Raw genomic sequence first — 15,793 nt, 5'->3', positions numbered from 1 at the left:
TAAGAGTCAAGAGGTGTCAGCATCCTACAGATCTAAAAGTCAGAATGAGATGGAGAGTTCTGTATATGCTCCCCAATGGTGAAATTAAACCAAGCCTTAATTCAGCAGAAATTTTGCTGAATTAGAAAATAGCAAGATTGGAGTTCAAATAAGTTTTATTTTTATTTAGAAAGCATGGTTTGAAAAATGTCTAGGGTATCCTATAAATTCCCCCTCTTTAAATGCTGTTTTTTCTAATTTTGCTATTTAAAACTACTATACAGTGATAACATATATAATATCTATTATCTATGTGTTAAAGCTATCCATACAAAGTAAAGTAAACAATTGTTTCCAATTCAGAATCAATCTTATCAATAACACCTTCTTAATATGTGAGCAGAGACAGCTATCCTTAAGGACATATGAAACATACATGTACACATACACACACGTACATACAAACACACACACACACAGAAGGGGAGGTGGAGAGAGAGAGAGAGAGAGAGAGAGAGAGAGAGAGAGAGAGAGAGAGAGAGAGAGAGAGAGAGAGGACTCCATGTAATTATGTCAGAATAGGTATACATGCCAAGTGGAGTATTTTTGAATATATAAGAATAATTTCCCCCTTATTTTCTTCTGAATTTCTTAGCATTTACTATTATTAGCGCAACTTGATGTAGCTTGTCTATCAAAGCCCTCAAGATAATGACCTCTGTCTACAATGTTACTAAAGAGATGGCCTTGTGAACATAGCCTTGGAGCACCTTAGTAAATCACAGTTTTCTCTGGTTGATAGGCTTCCTCAACCCCTTCAGAGTTTCCAAGTGTATTCATGAGATTTCTGCCATGAGAGAGAAGTGTAGGACATCAAAAAGGGTGGGCAGACTTAAAGATAGACAGACTTTAAGTTTGTCTCACCTTGTTTGGCACCCATGAGTTTTCTTACATTTGCTACCTCCATGTTTCTTCCCTTCTGGATCTTATGTTATGAGTTGGATTTCATGTTGTCACATGTGCCGGCAAATTTTAACAGGTAGGAATTCTCTGATAAGTTCTCAATAATTATATTTATGAATATGGTAGACACGACAGACATTTGGATGGAAGTGTTGTAAAACTAACCCTACTGTTGGCTTGCTCTCTATTTTAATAGACCGCAGGCTCTCTCTAATGCATTTAATTACTTCCTTAAAAAATCTGACTTATCCAACCTGTTTTCATATAGCATATTGTAATTACACACGAAAATACAATTTTGTAACTGTATTCATCACAGTATGATCAACATTTTTCAATGTATGGGAGTTATGCAGTGTAAACATTCAAGAAAGGACTATTTTAGGATTTATAAAAACAAATGTTTTCCAAAAAAAACACATACAGAAGGATATACGTTAAAAATCTACTAACGAGATAAGTAGGCTATGTAATAAAGGATATAATTTCAAAGAAATAGTTTAGCTTAAATCGATGACATCTGCCCAGCTGTAGGAAAATACAATGACCTTCTTTATAAATAGGGTTTTATGTAGCCCATACCATCCTCAGCTCTCTGTGACGCTGAGAATGAGTTTGGATCCCTGATTCTTCTGTATTCATCTTGCAAGCTAACAGGATAACAGACATGCAACATTAACAGAAGAACTTACATATTCAAACAGAATTATTTAATATTTGTTTTCACAGTTACAAATATTGAAATTATATAATACATCAATATCTAATCTGTCCTGTTTATAAAACTTTGAATTTTAAAAAATGTTTTTATTCCCATCATGGGTGTTAAATTTTAAGATGGCTTAAGAAATCTAACTAGCCTTTTCTGGAAATTTTCAGTTCAAAATAAATGTAGCCATTCTTACTACTTGATTTATATTTACTTTCATGTCCAAACTTTGGAATCAAAATTTAGTGATACAGGCATTTTTGGTGGACCAGATTCCTTCTGAGAAATAATACTCTTTCAGATAAAATATTAGACATCTTTAAACTCTGCTTTTTCAAAACATCTGAAACCAATATATTTAATGGACTTTAAGATAATTTCTTATCTATTCCTTCAAATGAGTCCATGCAAAATTAGTTTAGGTTGATATAGATTCTTGAAATATGAAAAAGGAAAATTAAGGCAAAATGAAAAGCATATATAGTTATATAATTATGTTCCTAATGTTCTCCTTTATTTCAATTTTACTTCCTAGAATGGAGATGAATTACTTTAAAAATGATACCTATGTAATGATCTCACTCTTCGGAGACACATCCTTCAGAAGGGAATTACCGTTTCATGGCTTGAGTTTTACTTGAAATTGTTGTAAATTCCATCTGCAACTTAATAATTTCAAGCAGTTTTAAAGAGAAATGACCAACTTCCATAGCAAAATTGTCAGTTATTGCAATGGGTGGTGAACTCAGAGGCTAACTGCTTCATTTCATTCCTCCCCTGTTCCTGCTTTCTCTTTGCGTTGTCCTGGTGTGCAGTTGCTGCTACTTGCCTCCTGTGACAGGTTTGACAGTAAACAGACTTCAAGTCTGCAGAGGGCCATTTCACACTGACCCCTGTTGCTTTTGTATCCTAGAGCAGAATGATGCCTTTGCAATAAAGTGGGGACCAAATTTTTCTTCTTATTGTTCATAAGTTGGTACTGAGAAAAGATGTCTAATGCCTGTAACATGTTGCCCATATTTCAGCAGGCAGTGATGGTTAATGTCATTTGCTAACTTCATGGTACCACTGGATGCCTAAGAATTCAATGAACATTGCTCTCAGTCTATGCTTTAATGAAGTATCAAGATAAAATTAATATTTAAATTAGTGAGGTGGGAAAAAAGGCGGATTTACCCTCTACTGTGAGCTTTCCTTTCATAGTTTCGGCAATCTTGAAAGGACAGGAAACTCATGCTCTCAACAGATAGAGTGATTCCGAAATGACTGCTTCTAATGGGGACATCACATTTCTTTTCCTATCTGTGGATAGAATCTATTCATAGGGCCCTTATAAGAATTGAGGTTGCTAACATTCAGACTGTGTGACTATCTCCGAAGAACTCTGGAATTTCAGGCTGAGACTAGAACTACCACATACATTTACAAATCTGTCTTCAATGATTCAATTGAGAGAGTTACCAGGTTTGAACAGGTCGTTTGGTTGGTTGAAACATGAATCAAAAATCACCAATAGTGAGTAGATTATAAAAGACTAAGACATCATGTTGCATAGTAAAGGAGAGATTTAAAGAGATTGCACAGTGACAAAACATTTGTGACTTTCTCTTTAAAGATCATATATCAGTTGTGTAAACTGGGCAAGTACACTATGGCATTTTTGTATGTACACGTAATAGCTATTCTTCACATTAAATACCACAAAAATTCTATTTTGTTTAGTCACCCCTTCTGATATCTTTATACTTCCCAGAGTGTCCCCTTTTAACTCTCTTGTTTTTGTTTTGTTTTTTCAAAATCTCAATTTCACATTTGCCATTTAATCCATAGTTGCCTACTCAGAAGAGTTTGCAAGATGTAGCTTCATGACTGTTACATGAATCTTTTGAGTGATCCCTAGTGTCCTTGTACAGCTCTGTGAATACTTTTTTTTCTGCACTCTAGGCTTCCATGTCAGAAATGTAGTCATTGAATTGTGAGGCTTAAATGGCGTGAATAATATAATTGGAACCTGAAGTGGCAGGGATCATCCAGTGGCACTCATCCACCAAATGCACAGGGGTGTGGGTCACACAAAATGCTGCATTAAAAAAAGCAATAGTCAGAATTGTAGATCTATCACAGAGAGACGAACTGGCTGCCTCATAAAGTTGTTACCACAAGTGAAATACATATTCTAGCAAATTCATCAAGAATTTGTCTAAATAGAGCATAAGCCAAGGGACTGTATCACCTGTGGAGAAATTAAAGAGATAATAGCCATAATTCAGGGCTTGCAAACTAAAGACTCTCAATACAATCTCCGTCAGCTTCCCTCTGAAGTCTAAGACTGATAAAGGATAATCAGCGTCACAACCAGATGGTCACTCAAATGCAATAACTTTGACCTCTGTGTTTTTCACTACATGAGCAAATTAACGTTTCTGGAAGACTTGATATTTGGGTATTAATTAGCCAATCATTGTTTTCTTTATAATGGTCCGAACAGACCACCAAGTGTAATCCACTTTCAGCTGCTAATCCCAACAGTGTACTGTCAGCATCCCCACTAACGGTGATATCAAATATTTAACTTCCCTTTTCATAATTAAACCTACAAAAAGCTTTATCACCATCCCGTGGGTGCTATATCAATTTGCCCTGTCTACACATTGATCCCTTCTTAATATTAATACTGTGAGTAAACAAATTGTATAATTTTAAAGTGACTTTTTGAGGGGAGGGACAGAGCTGGAACAAGAGGATCAAGCAGGGAATGGGAAGAAAGAAGGGAGTGAGGTGGGAAATACAGAGAAAGAATGCTAAAACTCAGGACCATGTGAGAAGTTGTATAGAAATCTAATACAATAGAAGCTTCATAAAATACTTACATATATGAATTGCTAAGAATGTTAACACATAGTCCCACTAGACATGTATTATCACCAGATGAAGATTTCAGTACTAGAGGTGGTTAATATTTAATTGATCTGTTTACCAAAGGATCCCCATGGGAATGCCCAAAGGGAGGTGGGCATAGCTGGAAGGATTGGAGGGAGGGAGAATTGTGGTTTAGGTGTGTTCAGTAATCTATTTTTAATTATATATACACACACATATATATACACATACATACATACATACTACATACATACACATAAAAATCTGACATTTCCATAACAAATGCAAAAGTTGCAATAACTTACATAATCTCCAAGAAGAAAAATAACTCCAATGGAGAATTTTCAAGAAGGGTATTATGAGTATTAGTTGTAAGGAAGAATGACATTGTCTCTAGGATTGCAGGAAAACCTGGAAGGATGAATCTATCTGGACAATAACAGGAGATGAATGCCACACACCATGTGAAAAAGCTGTTTCGGTGTACTGACTTAATTTCCAAGAGTTTTGCTGTAAAAGCCATTTGGGTTAATGTAAATTCTGCAGCCAGAATATTATTAATGTAATCATTTTAGGGAAAGTCTGTACAGTTTTACGGGGTTAAGAGTGAAGACCAATAATTATAGACTCTGTAGGTGCTGATTTAATAATCTGGATTCTTTTTTTCAAGTTCTTAGTCTACTGACAAACTAACCTTAAGATGTGCACAGAAAGAAGCACATGGACTATTTCATTAGCAGTTGAGAAATGCATAAAGGGCAGGTAAGGTGTCAAAACTAACAACTGGTGAGAAGGGTGATATGGTAAGACTAATAAGACTAAGAAAGACATAGAAAGACATTTTTGTCTTTTGAGCCAGGGTCAAAGGAAAGAGCTCAGCAATAGAAGCTGGCAAGCAGCCTGCAAAAAGCAGCAGGGGAGTTTGTAGAGAGTGAGAATGCCCGGAGTTGCAGGAGAAGCGTGCTTAAGGTTTAGGTTAATACGTAAAGTGGTTTAAAGTAGAAAAGGTTAAGTTATCCTTTTTAGTTACAATTCAGAGAAGACAGGTTAGCAGCGCTCTGTAAGCAACTGCACTGAGGGGACTGCTTCTGGGAGGGTGTACACATATCATCTCATGAAAGTAAGAATGAGCACTCCCACCATTTTGACGCTTCTGAATCTTTCAGGCATCCTTTGAGCTGGTTCCTTGGCATGGAGTTTGACAGGCTCAGTTAAGGTAATCCTGAAGAGATGGACAAACGCTTATGAATTCTTGGGCAGCTTTAACTGTCAGATCTACCCAGGTCCTGGCATGGGACCCAGATCTAATAACTTTAACCAAAAGGAAGTAGCTTTGTTCTAATAGGCCTCAACAAAGTCTAGGTGCCTCCAGCCATCTCTATTTCAAATAATTATATTGCTGCCCTTTAAGTTTTCATTACCATGGAAACATGAAGTGTGGCCCAATGCTGGTTATAATAGAGGGATTCATTCTCAGTGGTCTCCAATACTGCTAATGCTTATCTAGCTACCCAAAAATGCCAAAAATTGAACAAAGAATTTTGTCTGGGCTGTGTTAGTAAGTTGAGGATACAACCTATGGAAAGTACTACATAAATACACAAAAATAAACAATGCAATATGATTTGGGAGAAAGAAGTAATGAAATTATAGTAGTCTGTGAGAGATGTTCTTGCTCGGTGCATTAAAGATAGCTCCAGTCCAGAGCTTCTAATGAAGGCACAGTGAAAATATGAATTTGAGATAAAATGCAGATGGAACATGGAGAAATTTGGTATGCGCTGTGGGCTTAGTAGAATTTGCAGTGACTGAAGTAATAAATAAGTCTCCAAGTTTTGCTTGAATACACCAGAGTAATCATAGAAGGCTGAGTAATATTAAAAAGAAAAACAATTGACTTTTACCTGAATAATTGATGATCTGAATTAATTTACCATCAGTGAGAAGATAGTCACTGTGTGTATTCAGGTTGAACTTCTGGTTATTAATCTTTAACCTAAGTTTCACTACCACTCAGATAATGGGCACAAAAGATTTACACCTATAATTATTATGTAGCAGTATATCACATGCTGGATGTCTTTTTCTGCCAAGGCCAATCAACTTATGACATCACAAGGTTCTCAAAATGAAGGTAAAAAGTAATTGTAGAGAAATACATTTCAAGAATGAATAATTTTTGTTTTCCCACTGTTGTTTACATATTGCTTATCTAGCTACTAAAAATAGCATTGTCCACAGATTTTGAGAAACAAGTATCTTTGAGAGCCTAGTTGAGTGTTTCGAGCACATTTTGGCCCTTGTGTCCTTTTTTTTGTTTTGGTTTTGTTTTGGTTTTGGTTTTGGTTTTGGTTTATTGTTGTTGTTGCTGTTTGTTTGTTTTGTCCTGGAGTACATTCCTGTTGGCCATATTATGCCCCTACAGTTTTCCTTGATCACATGACCATATGTGGGTGAAGTAATGTTTGTTCTTGAGAAAACAGCTGCAGGCCATCTGGACACCAAGGCCTTTCACATGATCCTCTCTCTCAAATTACTCATTGATGAATTTTAGGGTAGCAGGCAATTGATATCAGGGATTATTTCAGAGGTATGAACACTCTCATCTATGGTCTAGTTGCCTTGCTGAAGCTTCAGCAAAGAATGTAATTAACAGCCATTTGGAATAGGGAAGAAATAGTTTTTGGCTTACTTTGCCTTGAAGAAATGTGAACAGGAATTTAATCAGAGGCTTGGAGAAATGCTTCTTGCTGCCTGGATCACAGGCTTGTATTGAGCTACCAATCTTCAACTGCCCAGGTTAAACTGCCTAAAAAATGGTGCTTCACACAGTGTCCCATCACCCTGTATCTATCAAGAATCAAGTCAGCCCCACATTCATCTACAGTCTAATCTAATTTGGCCAATACCCAAATCTAAACTGCCTTCTTGGGTCTTTAGACTGTGAGGAGTTGACAGTTAAGGAAACTCCACCTCTTGTTCACTTTACATACAAACGTATCACTTTCAGCCATAAGCACTCAATCTTTGTCTTCTTTGTTGTCCAATGTGTTGTTTCTATCATAATATGTATTTTTAAAAGTCTACAGTCTTTGAAAATTCCAACACTGGTAGAAAGGAATAAAGTGCAGGATTGTGAGGGCGGAGTAGGAAGACTATCAATAGTGATTATCTACCTAATATTTTTTAAAAAGTAATAAAATATTTCAATATTTTTGCTGTGAGAAATGCTAAGCACTAGAGAGGTAGAGGCAGGTGGATCGTTGTGAGTTCGAGGCCAGCCTGGTGTACAAAGTGAGTCCAGGACAGCCAAGGCTACGCAGAGAAACCCTGTCTTGAAAAAAAAAAAAAAGAGCTAAGGTGATGAAATGGGAGTGTTTAACTTAGTTTTAAGATCATAACATAAGTGCATATGTCAGCTTCTTCATGATATTCCATTACTATGTTACAACTTTTATATTTTAGTGTATCACTTAAAATCTAGTAAAATATTCATTCTAATTTTATATACATTTGAGGCTATGTGATTCTGAAGATACTGAATATTATTACATTTTAAATATTTCTAAAAGATGGTAAAAACTTTGAGAAAATTCTTTGCACTTTTATAGCCAAAATTAAAACCAAATGAAAGGGAAGAAGTTGTCTCTGACTTTTATGCAGTAGTCCATCACTAATGGAAATCAGAGCATAAACTCAAGCAAGGAGTTAGACCAGAAAACATGAAGGAACGTTACTTCTTGTCTCATGTATGCAGTATTTCTTATACAGTCTACGATTATCTGCTTAGGCATGGTACCAATCATTTTTGGCTTAGCCAACACAATTCCCCCACAGATATGCCTGCCCACTAGACTGTCTAATATGAACAATCTCTCAAATGAGAGTCTTTTTCAGTTAACTCTAGGATACGACATATTGGTAGTTAAAGCTAGTAGGACAATAATGCATTTAAATAAATGGCAATTTAAGAGTTACTTTTAACTTATATAAAATGCTGGTCTACAAACATTAACACCTCAATAAATTCTTGTAAGTATATCTCAATGCTAAAGTTAGGCAACACAGAAATAACGCAATTATTTGAAGAGAAAACCACTGTCATTATGTCAACCTCTTTTTTGCTTAGGATTAATCAATCCATGACCCCTTCAAATCAGTCTGGAAGTACCTATTTATACTTCTTTATCTATCTGTTATCTTTCTATCTATCTATCTATCTATCATCTACCATCCATCTATCAATTAGATACATATTTCTTTATTTATTCCTCTATTTCCTCCTCACGAATGCTAAGCTAATAGATGAACATTACTATACCCAGTTCACTTGGTGTTGAGAACTGAACCAGTATTTTTTGTATATTAGGAAAGCATCATGCCAAGTTACATACAAGGCAATCATCTAACAAAGATATTTCCTCAGACCTAATTGTTTCTCTTTTTACAGAGACAGTTTCATTGGACTATAGCCACAATTACTTATATAACTACTATCAACTTGAATCTCTATAATGTAGGTTTAGATAATTTTTAAACCTACTTTATTTAGGGTTCTTAATTGTTCTACCTTCTTTCCATCCAACTATGCAGAGTCATGTAGTTGGAGAAAGAAGGTTAATAGGAAAAATGGCTAGTGGACCTCTGTAGAAGTCATTACTTGGAGTGACTCCACTCTTCATTGTCAGATTAACAGCAGCCCAGTCAAATAGCAAACACCAAACAGCAACACAAATCACCAGAGGTGGTACTGTCCAGCAGAAACAGCAAGACCCCACTGAATAAGCAATAGTCAGCAGAAGCAGCCAGAAGCAGGTGGGGTACAAAGAGAAATTTTTCTGGGGCGTTTCTCTCATTAAAATGAAACGTAGAAAAATAAAGACCAGAGAAGTGATGTAAAGCATTGCTAACGGTAGTGATGTAAAAGCACTGTCTCACTGTCCATGGGCTTCTATTTATTCCTTCTCAGGGTCAGCTTCTAGAAAAACATCACAAGCCCTCTCATGGGTCTGATTTCCACTAACAAAGATCATGCTGCTGCTTTCAGCAGTGGAAAAACACTCCCACATCCCATAATTTGGAGCTAAACAAAAAACTCATTGACATGACACAACTGACTCTTGCAAGAAACCAGAAACTTCAACTTCACTTTAATGATGGGATTCATTACTATAGACTGTATTATTGGCATAGTTGAATATACTTAGTATTTTTTCTTTTAAGTTCATTTAGATAATCAACACCACTCTACAGATTTTGTTCTACTTCTAGCCAAAAATATAGCTTCAAAATATCTGGTTTCTCTTGTTTATTTTTAGCAATTGCATTCAAATAAATGTTAACCATTGTATACTGCACATTAGACTTTCTATAAGATTAACAAATGTAGATGTCTATTTTTGGTCTTAGCCAAAATGATAAGAATATTAAATGAATGTGGTTAAAAATGCAACTAATATATTACTATGATAAATAACATTCAATACCAATCTAATAAAATATTAATCTCTGTTATGAATGTGTTCCTCATTTAATTGCCAAAGATAACAAATGCAGCTAAAGTTAAAAATTCAAACTTACAATGGATACAAAACATATTACATATGAATTTTTTGTACTATGTGATAGGATGCTAATACAACAGTCCCTCATATTATGAATGAAACACACTTATTCCTCTTCTCTCATTCACTTCCTTTCAAGATAAAGTACTATCATTTACAAACAGTTTTCTCTGGAAAAAAGATTGAAGAAGTAAAGTGCATGAGATTGATTGCTTGTTCCCAAAAGAATCCAATGCAGCTGAAGGCATCTAACAGGTAGATAGTAAAATTGTATAATAAATAACTATACCACAAGTGCTATATATCTCTTTGTCCCTGGAATAGAACAAAATGTGATTGTTTTAATCTACTTATGTCCAATTGTCAGATATCTCATTATATATATATATATATGTGTGTGTGTGTGTGTGTGTGTGTGTGTGTGTGTGTGTGAGTTGTGTGTACATATATATATATATATATATATATCAGTTACATATGTAGAAACATATAGCTACATGTTCTTTCTAAAATATTAATTAACTGTGGTTTTGAGAATACAATGACCAATCAGTAATTGTGCTTTATTTTGCATGACATTATTTAATGTGTTGAGCACCTGCACATCCCTACCTAGTCTTTTTCTTTTCCCACACTTCATCAGGCTTAGGACAATTTGGAAATATGATACTGGTCTGCATTATTCACAGATATATCTCTGCAATTCAACATATACTTTTTAAATTAAAATTCTCTTGGATTATTTCAGACATGCCCACAATGAATACTGGCTAGCTCATCTTCCACCTTCTCACAACCTCCTATGAACCTTTTCCATTCCCCCTCCTCTCTACAAATCCTTTCACATTTTCATGTATCTTTGTGTGTTTGTGTGTATGTGTGTGTGTGTGTGTGTGTGTGTGTGTGTGTGTGTGTGTGTGTGTGAGACCACTGAGTAAGTGGGGCTAACTGCATAGTTATGGGTTTGGAGCTACACACTGAAGCCTGCAAGGTTTTGTAGTAGGCGTACAACTAAAGAGAATTATCTCCACTATCCTAGAATTTATTAGTAACTGAAATTTCAGCTGTAAAAGAGAGAGTCCTCTGATTACACCCTTTTCAGTGGCTATTGAACAAGGCTGATCTTCTGTGGGGCTGGTATAGGTATCTCTATTTAGCACGAACTAATGATTAAAACAGTTGTAGGAATACTAGAAAATAGGATTTCATAGTCCTTCACCTTATATTATGGTTTTTATATATTTCCTATTCAATGTTTGGCCATGGTCCCTGAATCTCAGAGAGAGTGTTATAATAGAAAGGGTAAATGACTTGTTTAGAACCAAGCCCATAGTTATTAGTTATCCTTTGTATTTGGGACATCCATAAGTCTCCTCCTTTAGTGCTACTCTTTATCAGGAAAGGTTTCTTGAATTAATGCTTAGATCAGTTTTTTAATATAAGAATAGATGTTTAGAATAAAATTTATTGTCTCTCCCTTAATGTTTCCTATGTTTTAGTGAATCTAACTCATTGCACCTAATCCTTACAAAAAAGAGCAGATTGTGTGTGTGTGTGTGTGTGTGTGTGTGTGTGTGTGTGTGTGTGCATGTGCGCATGTGCACACATGCACATGAAAAGTAAGTAAAATACTTTTTTTAGACTTAAAGTCTAAAAACTTAAAAAAAAGTAAGTGACGTGTTTCACACTGGTCTTCTATTAGTTCCTTTGCTGTTGTTATGGTAAAATACCATGATAAAAGCAACTTATAGAAGGAAGAGTTTCTTGAACTTATACTGCCAGAAGAATAAGAGTCCATCATTTTAGGAAGGCATGGCATTAGGCAGGTATGACATTCATAACAGAAGCTGAGGACTCATATCTTCAGTTAAAAAAAAGACTAAACAGAAAACTGAAACTGAAGAGAAGCTATTATTTCTCAAAGCTTGACCAAAGAGAAATACTTTCACCAGCTAAATTCACCTCTTAAATCTCCTCAAATAGTGACATCAAATGGGGACACACTTTCAAATACCCAAACCAATGGAGGATTATAGTACTAAAACTCTATAGATGAATGTTCCACGAACAAACCAGTGTGTATTCCAAAGTGAAATATAAAGAAAAGACTTCACAAAAGACCAAAGATTAAATAATTTCCACTACAAACTGACCAATACAGTATTAGATTATAACGGAGATTGTTGGATAGAGAGGCCTAAGTTTTGTCTGGTGCACATAAATCATTAAATAAGTATAAAAGCTGATGACTGATCAAGCAAATAATGAAAGGGCAAGAATGGATGAATATCTCCTATTAAAAATATAAACTGTTAGCATGATATTTATCCACTGAACATGCAGAACTTAACTTCCCTTGATATTTGACTGTTCTTGGGTCTGAACTGAAAAAAAAGGTATAATACAAAGGTAGAACCTAAGTAACTTCATACTAAAGAACTGTGTGATAAACTCAAACAAACAATTAAATAAAAAGCATAAGGTATTTTGATAATCTCCCTTGCTATGAAGAAGTGAGAATGACTCTTAACATCTATATCTTGCTCCCTCAACCAATATTCACAGCCTATACATGAGAAATGTAAAAGATAGCTCTCAATTGAGGCACATGCTCTATATTATATTCATATGAACATTATTTTTCAATTTTTTTGACCATTAAAAGCAAAGAAAGTCTGAAAACCTACACTCAACATAGATGCTGAGGTCACGTAGTAACAAAAGACACTGTGGTACCCAAGCATGAAAAAAATGAAATTGGGAAAACAGCGATCATTGCTTGTGACTTAAAATGTATTGGCTGCATTACATCAGAAACTGTACCCAGTATACCTTCATAAGATGCTAATAAAATAAATAATTTTTTCTTTTTATTATAATATGTTTATATTACATCTTTTTCCTTTTTTGTTAAATATTTTTTACTTTTTACATATACTTTTATATTATTACACATATATACAATAAACTACCTACAGCAAGAACAACCATGAAACAATCAGAAATTGTATTGTATAAATGTTACAGTCTTAGTGTTTTTGGCTATTCGTATTTGGCAGCCTTGAATAAAACATCTTCCCTATCTTGGTGTGTCTAAAATTCTGAACATAAATCAATATCTATCATATATCATCATCATCAACTTAAAACATCTATCTAGACCTAAAATCATCTTAACCACTAAACAACTAAGCTTAACTATAAAATGAAACTATATGGTCTTTAACCCCATCATAGACTTAAGAGGAAATAAAAAATGATTACCTGAGTATACAAGGAGTACAGGTTAGTAGCTTCCCAAATGAGAAGATGACAGAGACAGTTTACTCCCTGATAGTCACCCAAAATTCTATGTTGGAACATCATCTTCATCTCTCTGGGCATATCTGGGCATATATCTGACAACAATATATCTGAGGCAGGAACTTTTGAGGACTTGCCTACCCTGTCTTGGCAGAGTTTGGCCATCAACTCTGCCTGCATCCAAGCTTGTCCTCTTTTAGGCAGAATTCTGTCTGTGGTAGAAAGAAGGAATTTTGCCCAGTGGCTGATTAGCCACATTTGAAGCCATCTCCATCAGGAGGTTCTTTCATGTTCTTCAGCCTCTTTGAGGTAGGCTGGGTATTACCAGGACCTAACCTGTCTCATTGTCAATGAATCTTTAATATAATTTTAAAAACTTTTTTCAATGCCATGTTCTGTATGTCTCTGAGGTTTTTGAAGACCTTATCTAATTATTTTATTTTATCTTTTGATAGAATCATATCTATCTGTTGCACCTAAGATGTATATCCATGTTATAAAAATAGACAAGTAATTGATATGATCATGATTTGATCAACTAACAATTAATTTACATAACTTATTTATCTTAACCAGCTTGCAATAGCACTGTCAAAGTATTAGAAGTAAACCTTGTATTATAATTAAATTATATGGGTACATCATATATATACCCATATATATATATATATATATACATATATATATGTATATAGTGTGTGTGTGTGTGTGTGTGTGAAGAATAATCTTAAATTTGAATTCCATACAACTGTATCTAAAATTACTCTTATTTTGGTTCTATATACAAAATTATATACCAGTGAATTAAAAATAACCTTGTAACAAAGCATTAAGTAGAGGAGTAGATTCACTAATCAATTTTTTATTCCATCTTCCCTATATATTTCTATATTCCCCTTTCTTTCTTTTTTTTCAACTCTATTGGACACTGACATTGGATCAGCAGTGACAAGATTCATTCCTCTCTATATGCTAGACACTAATATCCAGCATCCTTCATGTTACAGCACCAAGTTCTTCAGTTACTGTTCCTCATCGAAACAAAACAGATCCCAGAACAGCTTCAAAGAAAGCTTCCAATCCCAGTTGTCCAGCATTTCAGACTGTCCCACCTAGGACTCTAATTAAGCCTGGAATTTCTCAACATTTAAGAACTGGACCTCAAATGCTATTCCTAGCTTATTTAACCACTTTCCCAGTTTTATTTGGGCTCCTACGAAGGTATTATTTTCCCAAGTCAGCTGAAAGAAACCTTAAGAGAATGATGCCCCATTTCCTTAAAGGGGGTGTGTGTCAAGTAGGTTTCTGGTTCCTTTCTTGGACTATAGAGGCTTATTTTCAATGGGAGTTGGTTATAAGGCATTATTGAGAAACAATGTTAGACTCAGGGATGTCTCTCTTTTCCTATGTTTTCCATACTTAGGTTTGAAGATAGGGTTTATATTACATTTTGATGGCAATCCCTTCACTCTTAGCTTTCTGTTTCCTCCCTCTTCTATCTTATTCACCCCCCTAGGTCTCTGGCCACTGGGGTCCTCCTCTCCTACCTTTTGACCACAAACTATCAGGTCTCTTTAGGATAGCCTGCATCCCCTTCCTCTGTGTTCCCATAGGGCCTCTCTGCCAAGGAGCAGCAATCAAAACTGAGGGCACCTGAGTTCATGTCAAAGGTAATACCATACTCTCCCTCATTGACTACGTCTGAGCAGGGGGTCTAGGATCTCTGTCTGCAGTGTCCTCGGTTGGTGCACCAGTTTGTGCTGGTCGCCCTGCAACCATTCTTACATTAAGGAGATATTAAATTATCTGTTGGGTTCCTATGATCTTCCTGTCTTGACAAGTTTTAGTTAAATAGAATTGGCAAATGTATACTTGTTTAAAGGTCTCAGACACTCATGCTTTCTGTGTGCTTTTCTTCTAGATCAGTTACCTGTCTGGCCCATTTGTACTGGGGATTGTAATCAAGTTCCAACTCAATAGAAGTTTGGAGCATTGAGAGCATGCTAGCCTTTCTAAAGGTAGGTGACATATCTTATCAATAATGTGCACTTTCAAGCTCCAAGTAAACAATTCAAAGATCAAATTACATATAAAACTTTAAATTTAAAAAATTTTTATTTCATCATAAATTGTATATATTTATAGAAGGTTATTCTTGAACAAAAGAAAATATGAAGATTGAGTGATAATTTCTTTTCCCAAGGAGTCTATGTATTTTATTTCTTTATTGCATTTTCCTCAGACCTTTTAAATTAATATATAAATATGAGAAAACCTAGTTGTTTTCTTTCTTTAACAAATGTATGTTCATTTTTTACCATCTGTCAATAGTACTTTTTATACCCTCTCATAATAAGTTACATCATTTGCTCTCAGTCACATGTGTCTCATTTTG

General features: G+C 35.1%; 1 protein-coding gene across 8 annotated transcripts in view; it reads left to right on the top strand.

Annotated features, from left to right (window-relative positions):
* Positions 1-15,793, top strand: part of CDH12 (cadherin 12) — a 1,018,075-nt gene that overhangs the window by 333,496 nt on the left and 668,786 nt on the right. For 7 of the 8 annotated variants that reach the window (XM_084781268.1, XM_084781275.1, XM_084781271.1 and 4 more), the window contains one exon: positions 15,320-15,416. The gene's annotated coding sequence lies outside the window, so the exon portion shown is untranslated. Of the gene's footprint in view, positions 1-15,046; positions 15,069-15,319; positions 15,417-15,793 lie in introns of those variants that run through there. The other variant, XM_084781272.1, reaches the window with a different exon arrangement.

Source organism: Acomys minous (genome assembly GCF_964271855.1).
Source record: "Acomys minous genome assembly, chromosome: 5".
Classification (NCBI taxonomy): domain Eukaryota; kingdom Metazoa; phylum Chordata; class Mammalia; order Rodentia; family Muridae; genus Acomys; species Acomys minous.
The sequence above is the reverse complement of the archived record's forward strand: the minus strand, read 5'-3'. Positions and strand labels throughout refer to the sequence as shown.